The following is an 8,994-nucleotide window of genomic DNA, read 5'->3' on the forward strand; positions in this document are numbered from 1 at the left end:
TTCATTTTATGTCTTTACTATTATTCCTTTCTGGTTTCAACTTCCTGATAGTCGTTCTGTTAAACTGTCTGTTAATACATTCCAAGGAGTTTCAATCCCACATATACTTGAAATGATGTCAGCTTATATTTCCATAATTCATTCATCTGCAATAACAACTTGCAAGACTGGAGACGTGAAGCACCAAGACATGATTTTATTCTCATCGTTTTGGAAGATTAATCTTTAGTCAACAAGAAAGTGTAAACATCACTTAGAATTTATAGCTAACTACCAGTTTTTATAAATGGCTTTGTACAATGGTGTGTGATTATTTTATTTTACATGGGATGATATTTTCTACTACCTATAAATTTTGGAAAAAGAAGAAAACTAAAATTTACTACTGTAGATGAATATGATAGCAATAGAAGACAGATTTTATGTTTGTCACATCTCTGATCAGTACTCATATTCAAGACTTAAAGTCATATTTCTTACTATGTTAGACAGATAGGGAAAATATATGATAAGGCAACACATGATAAGGCAACTATTAGTGACTTTTTAAAATGTACCTTCTTATATGATGAAATTTACTTTATTAGCTAATATTTGGGTTTGAATTATGGGAGGCTGATGTATTTAACACATTTCTGGAAGGCACCTACTGAACAACGCAAATGGTGCGAGATACTATTTCTACACTTTATTGAATGGTTGAACTTATTTGGCATTAGTGCTGGGTAAACAAATCAACTCTATTGTAACTTGATTCCTACACTTGAAAAACTTAATGTCACTATCATCTACTTGTCAAGTGTTATTTTGGTGAATATGATTATAAAAAGTTTATTTGAAAAGGAATATACTTTCAAGAGATTAAATGTATGTTATCATTGGTTTGAGAATGACAACATTTTTAGACTACAGAACCAAGTTTTACTGAAGTACCAGTGTTTTGAAGTACTAAGGGTCTTCTCAATTAATGGTTTTCGAAATTATATTTGAACTCCAAGTCAAGATTTCCTAGCCTTGGTAGAACAATTATGGATCTAACATTCAGGAATTATTTTTCGGCCTACTTATGCTGGACTGAAATCTTCCATTCATCATTAGGAGAGGGGTATTAAAAATAATCTTGTGACATTTGTGATTTTGTTTACTCATATGGGCTGGTCATCTGTAAATTGAAAGTTTGAACTACAGTACTTTCTGTCATATTTTGTGATCTCATCTTTCATTTTGAGTTGCCTTACATTTCACAATTGCTTACTGCTAATTCCTGCAAGGAATTGGGGCACTGAAATATTATAGGAAATGAGAAAATGAGATGGGTCTTCAATTACTTTCTCTTAAAATGTTGCATGGGCCAAGGTGAGAAGTCTTGCCCATGTTATCTGATGATGCAGGTAACTGGGACCTGATATCCTCATACCCATGGGTACTGCAGAAGAATAATAGCTTTTAGGCATCATATCAGCAAAAATTTGGGTATAATCAGTAAGAACGCTTCAGAAATATGGAAAAAAAACACTTTGGGACTAGCGAGTTAACACAAGAAACACATCAGCAGTGTAAAATCTCTTCTAGATTAGAGGAAAACAATACTGCTTTTTTTTTACTATGTGAATTCAGAAGACCAAGAACACTTAGAAGGTAATACAAGTTTATACCGAAGACATTGCATTGATACTTTTTATATTCTAATATATATTCTAAACCTAATTATTTATGTTCCAATCTATTTATGGGAATAATTTTAAATTTATTTGTCAAATTATCAATGAATTCTAGTAAGATTCACTGTGTGAAATTTAAGATCAGCACATATAAATATAAAATATATATGTATATATAATAGAAGAAATTGTTATGCAATGTTCCGTTGTGATTAGGGCATCAAATGCAACTGTGTTTTAAAGTATTATTCCATTATCTCTACCTCAGTTTTTGGTAGAGTTAGACATAAAACTTTACCATTTGTAAATTTACAGCCTGGAGGCAAGAGGAAACTCTTTGATTAAAACATTACCAATTTAAGGCCTAATATCGAGGAAAAACATATGGACTTTTTCAGGAGTTATGGAAATATTTGGTGATAGAAAGTCAGTAGTGCAAGTTCCTGCCTGGTTGGATGGTAGACAGGCCAGGATATTAAGTAAACATGAATATGAACATTTTTTTTACCTTCTTGGCTTTAGCTAGTTTTGAAATGATAGGAATAATAAACAATTATATTTTGATAAAATACCTTCTATTCTGAAGAATTAAGTCTGAAGTGTTCATATCTCTATGAACCCTTGTAACTAAGATTAGTTTTGTTCCAGTAAGACAATCTATGCTGTCAGGTAAGATATTCTGGTTGGTCTGTTCCTACATGGAAGAAGGGTAAAGGGACAGAAAGACATTTGTACCACTGAGACCTCATTTAGAAAATTTTAAGCTGCAGAAGTTTAGAAGTAGCTCTTAAGCAAGGCTTACTTTGAATCCATTAGCTCCACAAAGCTAACTCAGTTGATAAATAAGTACTTGAAAAGCCATTACCTTTGAACTTAGCTATAAAGGCTTCAAAATATGATCAAATTTAAAATGAAAACGTCAAAATAGTCATTGACAAAAAATTGCAAATATGAGCAATCGACCAAACAATATATAAGTTTTTTCCACTATACAAAGAAATTTAGAGAAATAAGATCAATAGCATTTTTAGTAACAATAAAGGTTCCTTGTTACAAATAGGCAACCAAGGATATATGCGTGTATAAAGATTACATCGTTAACTACTTAAATTTAGAGGATACTCCATGCTTCAGCAGCAGGTCTACACAAATTACAATACAGAGATTAACATGGCACTTGCACAAGGATGGCATGAAAATTTGTGAATTATTCCATATTTTTCATTCTTCAAATGCAATGAAAAACAGTTATTAAAAAGTGGATTAGAAAAATACAAGTGTAACAAAACCTGTAATTCATAGAATTAAAGGTTAGTTTGACATCAGTGTATTAAACTTTCACCTTCGAAAGGCCCTTACATAGCATAACCTTTAAAATACTTGAAATTAGATAACATTATCTTTTTATCCCAAAGAAATAAAATAATATAAAGGCTTAGGAAAAAGGAATCTTAAACTTTTCCTATATGGAATGTAATCTGAAAGGACACATTTATTAATGAACCTATATATTATAAAACAATGTAGACTTCAAAATATTATATCTAGAAGACAATGAAATAGATTATGGACTTTATACAAACATAGATACTTTTTTCAGACAATCACCAGGAATATCTTTAATTTCTATACTATTCTTTTCAACAGATAAGATAAAATTAAAAAAATCACAAACTCTGCAGAAATCATTATAGATGCATACAAACAACTCTTGAATACATTTTGACATCAAAGTCAGGCAATTCACGTGGAAGAATAACATGGAATCCATAAATTTTTAAATTAAGATCTTGCTGTTATTTTGTATTATGAAAATATTTTGTAGGGACAGAAAGGATGGACTGGCACTTTTGAAATTTAAGAAACTTAACCAAACCATTACTACATAGGAGAACAATTTGTACAGCCATCCACAACTTCAAAGAGTTAGTGATACATACTTATGCTTTTGGCAATATCAAATGCAGTTTCTTCCAAGTTGTTCTTCAGTCCGGTTTGAAATCATGTTTAAACAGAAGGAGATACAGCGTATCTTTGCTATTTCTATCCCAAGAAACAATATTTAAGGAGGTCAAGAGGCCTTTAGTTTGGGGATTGGTATCTGCATCATGATGAAGTAAGAAAGAATCCATTCTGGTATTATTCCACATATACGCACTGTGCAGGGGTGCCAAGCCATTCAGAATTCTTGCATGAATATCTGCCTTGAGCTACCAACTCATGGACAATGTCAAAATGTCCACTCTAGGATTCCCGATGAAGAGGGGTATACTTACCTCATTTCTAGTATACATATGAGTGGCCTTTTTGGAAAGTAGTCTCGGCAGTATAGTAAGCCGATTAATTTCAGCATCTCAAAGAAGAAATTTGCATGGATTCTTCTCCATTATTTTCTTGCAATTGATACCTTCCTCACGTTTTGATCTTGTTCCTTGTCTTCATCAGAATTGCCTAACCAGAGACTTTGAGTACCAGTGGGAATGAGGTGTCCATGTATTTCCCCAATAGTTCACGTAGGTTGAAATGGTCAGAAAAATCCGGTGAATTTTCTGCATGTTTTTTCACCATGATTTATTTTCTCTTTTTCCATTTTTACTATTTTAAATTGTGGTAACTGAGGAGTACTGAATTGATAGAGAGCAGAGGAAAGATTTTCCTCCGTATTAAAATGCACAGACTGAAAATGAGGGACAGTGGTGTCTTCATATGCAGCTTATTCTAAGAAGGAGAAAATAGGAAACAAAGCCTACTATGTAAATGATTTGGGAAATACAAAGATACAGTGTAAGAGAAATTACTATTCAATATATGAGCTTTAAGAGCTTTCTAATAGATCCATTATTTATTGGTAACCAACATTAGAAAAAAATGTATAATGCAGTAGTAAAATAGAAGTCCTTTGTATGACTACCTAAATTCTTGTTTTTTTTTAAACACTTGTTTCCATCTAAAAAAATTAGGCCTGGGCTGGGAAGGTGGCTCAGTGGTAGAGCGCTTGCCTTGCATGCCAGAGGCCCTGGGTTCGATTCCTCAGCACCACATAAGCAAAAAGAAAAAAGCCGGAAGTGGCCCTGTGCCTCAAGTGGTAGAGCGCTAGCCTTGAGCTGAAGAGCTGAGGGACAATGCTCAGTCCAGAGTTCAGGCCCCACGACCAGACCAAAAAAAAAAAAAAGTAGGCCTATCTATTTTCTTCAGGTGATTTTGATGATTAAAGATGCTTAATGAGAAGTCAAAATGCATTAGTAGTCCTTTGATATCAATTAAATTTAATTGTTTCTTCTTGGAGAATATAATGATCAAAGCAATAGTTCAGAATCAGCAAGCAATAGTTCAGCATCATGCTTCCAGTGCAAGTGGATCTCCAGTAAGTAATCCTCTGTACCATTTTCCACAAAGTTTTGTCACCGATAAAATCTGCCTGCCTTCTCTAGCTGCTTTCCCAGCCTGGACCTTTTCTTTCATTGTGCAGGAAAAGTGTGATTCAATTGATTTCAGTCAGATCTGTTCCAAGAATTATCAAGGATTTAGATTCTTTTTTTAAAAAAATTAGTTGTGGGGCCTGAACTCTGGGTTTGGGCACCGTCCTTGAGCTCTTCAAATCAAGGCAAGTGCTCTACCACTTGAGCCACAGAACAACTTCTGTGGTTCTGTTTATGTGTGCTGATTTGTTAAATGGTAGAGCAGAAAGTGAAATGATGCAACCAAAAATATAAAAGCAAAATAAATTAGGATAATTATAGAGCAACCATATTGTATCTGAGAATCATGAAAGAGAGAGAGAGAGAGAGAGAGAGAGAGAGAGAGAGAGAGAGAGAGAGAGAGAGAGAGAGAGAGAGAGAGAGAGAGAGAGAGAGAGAGAGATGTGCAATCACCTAGCTAGCCAAAAAATCCATGCTTCTGATCCATTTACAAAGCAAACAATTTTATTTTTTATTTGTTAAAAGAGTTGGAAATAGAATTTATATATTAACTGGAAATTAGTAAATACATTTTTAGTAGCCTACATAAAGAGATATAGCTATGACCAAATTACAAACAAGAATCTTAATCCTTGGGCTGGGAAAGTGGCTCAGTGGTAGAGTGCTTTTCTTGCTGCTTACTACAGTGTGGAGACTAATTTCCAAAAATGCCACTCCTATGAATACTAGGGATGAGGATGAGTATACCCATCTTCATCGGGAAGCCTAGAGTGGACACTTAGACATTGTCCATGAGTTGGTAGCTCAAGGCAGATATTCACGCAATTACTGTAAATGTCTGGACATCCCTGCACAGTGCTTACATGTGAAACATTGCAACAGTACAGACACACACACACACACACACACACACACACACACACACATCATCATCATCATCATCATCATCATCATCATCATCATCATCATCAGATTTCTTCTTAAGTATTTTTTTGTGTATGTTCTTAAGAAGAAATTTACATTACTAACTTGAATTTCTGACAGAACAATATAATCACTATACAGCTTGCTTCTATACTCTCAATATTAAATTGCTATCTAAGTATGTGCAATAGATAAGTATAGGAAAAAGTAGGAGCCACACTGGTGGCTCATGTCTTTATTCCTAGCTAATCAGAAAGACGAAATCTGATGATTGTGGTTTGAAACCAGAGCAAGAAAAAAGTCCATTAGATTCTGGTTTGAAAGTAACCAGCAAAAGCTAGAAATGGAGCTGTGGTACAAGCAATAAAATGCTAGACTTGAGAAAACTAAAACAAAATCATAACAAATTCTGGGACAGAGCTAGGCCCTGAGTTCAAGCTCTAGTATTAGTATTTAACTAATGAAGGAATGAATTAGCTAAAAAATTACCTAAAATATATTAAGTGGTCACAAGTGGAGGGGCAGATGAAATGTGACTACCATGGTGACTGGATTATGAATTATTTTGTAATAAGGCAAATTATCATTTGTCCTAATCACTAATATTTTATTTGAACTTTTTTGTACAATAAACCCTGAATTTAGCATGCATGTATATGTGTGTGAACGTGTGCACACATACGTGTTTATGTGTGTCTGTGTCTGTGTGTGTGTGTGTGTGTGTGCTGTTGCAATGTTGCTTGCCAATATGAACAGGGTGAGGCTGAAAAGAACTGTGTTGCAATGTTGTTTTATTTATCAGTGTTCTGTCCTGTCATTTCAGTGGAACCACCCTTCTGTACATTTTATTTGTTAATAACATGATCATAATCAAAGCATTTACAACATAAGTTAGATAAAAGCGATCATTTTCAGTTCTTAATATATGTTAGGTAAAAAGATACACATATAATCAGGTAGTAATTTATTGCTGTAAGATGACTGTCATTACAAAATATGTATTTGAAATCTTAAATTGGTTATATTTTTAATAAATATTCATGGAGTGATTTTGACCGACTTGAAGAAATAGGTATTGCTCTCTGGTTTTTTCTGTGAAACTCAAGGTGGATAAACACTTTCCAAATTTCTGTTGAAAATAACTTTCTTTGTAATATCATATCTATTCACACTATGATAATAAACCCCGTATTTTTAAGGTTTGAATATCGCATCATATTGACTGAAAATCAGTATTGTGGCTATGCTTGTTAGATATATATTTAAAAAAAAAAAACAAAAACACGTGTCATCTCCAGATTGTGGATGCATTTGAAGTTGTTTTGTACATACAAATACAAATGTTCCTTCATTAATAGTTCTTTTGTGGGAGTAACGATCACAACTTTAACAAATAAGGCTTTTCAAATATCTTTTCCAATATAAATAACATCCCAGAGCGAGTCTTGCAATTTTTGAAAACCATTTAAATATTTTAGTAATATTTTAGTTCATTGACTATACAGCTAAAGATATTTCTGAAATAAATATTGTTAAGATCTGAAAATGTAAGTGTGTATATAGGCTCTTTTATGGATCATTTTATGAAAAGCCAGTTTTTATGAAACTAAAAGAAATAGAATAAAAGAATGTAAGTGAATTGGATAACTTAATTATTAGTATAATTTTGCTTTCTATTAGCACAGTCCTTTGAATGTAGATGATGCAGTTAAATTATTTTTGTGTCACTGTGCTTCAGTTATTTTTAAAATCTTTGTAGTTATAAGAGTGAATTTGTAGTATAAATAAATGTCTTTTAATATGGTTAGGATTAATCTTGTGTTTTGTGTTCTACTACCATGAAAATGAGTATTTTCAAGTGTTAATAGTTTATAATTGAATCTTCATTATCATAAGAAATTTTGAAAAACATTGGTAGTATTGATGTCTTTATTTTGAGGGGGAGGGGTACGGTAGTGGGGCATGAACTCTGGGCATTATTCCTCAGCTCTTAAGCTCCACTCTAGCGCTTTACCACTTGAGCCACAGCGTCACTTCCACTTTTTTCTTTATGCTTGTGTGCTGCTAAATAATCGAACCCAGGGCTTCATGCATCCAAGACAAGCACTCTACCACTAAGCCACCTTTCCATCCCTTCATGTCTTTTTAAACCAATAGTATTCACAAGTTGGAGAGTCTTTAATTCATACTTAGGTCTTGGTGTCTATGATTTTTTATCCTCTCATTCCTAACATTAATGATAGGTCAGAGTGCATTTTTGAGTATAGGAAAGGTAAAATATTTATCTGGGGTCAAAGGTGATTTTTATATCAGTCTTGTTTAATAGCATTTTGAAGTAGTACCATTCTCTCAAAATGTTGGGTATAAAAAGCAATCAAAATACTTGAATGGTAAACAACTTAGTTGAGCTACAAAGTGGAAATGATTTGTCCATAAGACCTGCAGTATTTTTCCATCAGGAATTGGGGAGGTCATTCTTTCAGTAAGACAGTGTTAAACAGAAATAGGGTCCCCAGGCAGTGCAGTGTTGAGTGAAGGGATAAAATATGATTTCTACTATTTTGAGCTAGAAATCAAGAATATTATACTTGAGCAGTTCCTTTCACCAGGGAGGTAATTGATTATGAACTTTGAGTTTTCATATTACAGTTCCCTATTTTCTAACAAAGATAAAGTGAAATATTGTGAAAGTGAAAACAATAATTCGGGAAATTTTCCTATAATTTTTAAACTAAGTGCTGGTATTTTAGTCATAAAAGAGAATGAGGTTAATTGATACAGTCGGAGATGATCGTCAGGCTAACACTTACCATGTGTGCAATGTTGTAGTAGTAATTCCAACTCTGAAGACTTCAATATCATCATCTGAGAATTAAAAATGTAAGGAGTTCCACTTTATAGAATTATTGTGAGGATTCAATTATATACCATAGGTTAAGTACTTGGAAAAACAATCAATTAGCATTTGGCAAATTCTACCTCTTATTTTA

The 8,994-nt window shown here is 33.2% G+C and overlaps 1 pseudogene; it reads left to right on the forward strand.

Moving 5' to 3' along the window:
• The first annotated feature begins 2,786 nt into the window (after nt 1-2,786).
• LOC138814833 (U6 spliceosomal RNA) lies at nt 2,787-2,883 on the forward strand (annotated as a pseudogene).
• The last annotated feature ends 6,111 nt before the right edge of the window (nt 2,884-8,994 follow it).

The sequence above is a fragment of the Dipodomys merriami genome, unplaced genomic scaffold, assembly GCF_024711535.1.
Source record: "Dipodomys merriami isolate MVZ:Mamm:240054 unplaced genomic scaffold, mDipMer1.0.p SCAF_614, whole genome shotgun sequence".
Lineage (NCBI taxonomy): Eukaryota > Metazoa > Chordata > Mammalia > Rodentia > Heteromyidae > Dipodomys > Dipodomys merriami.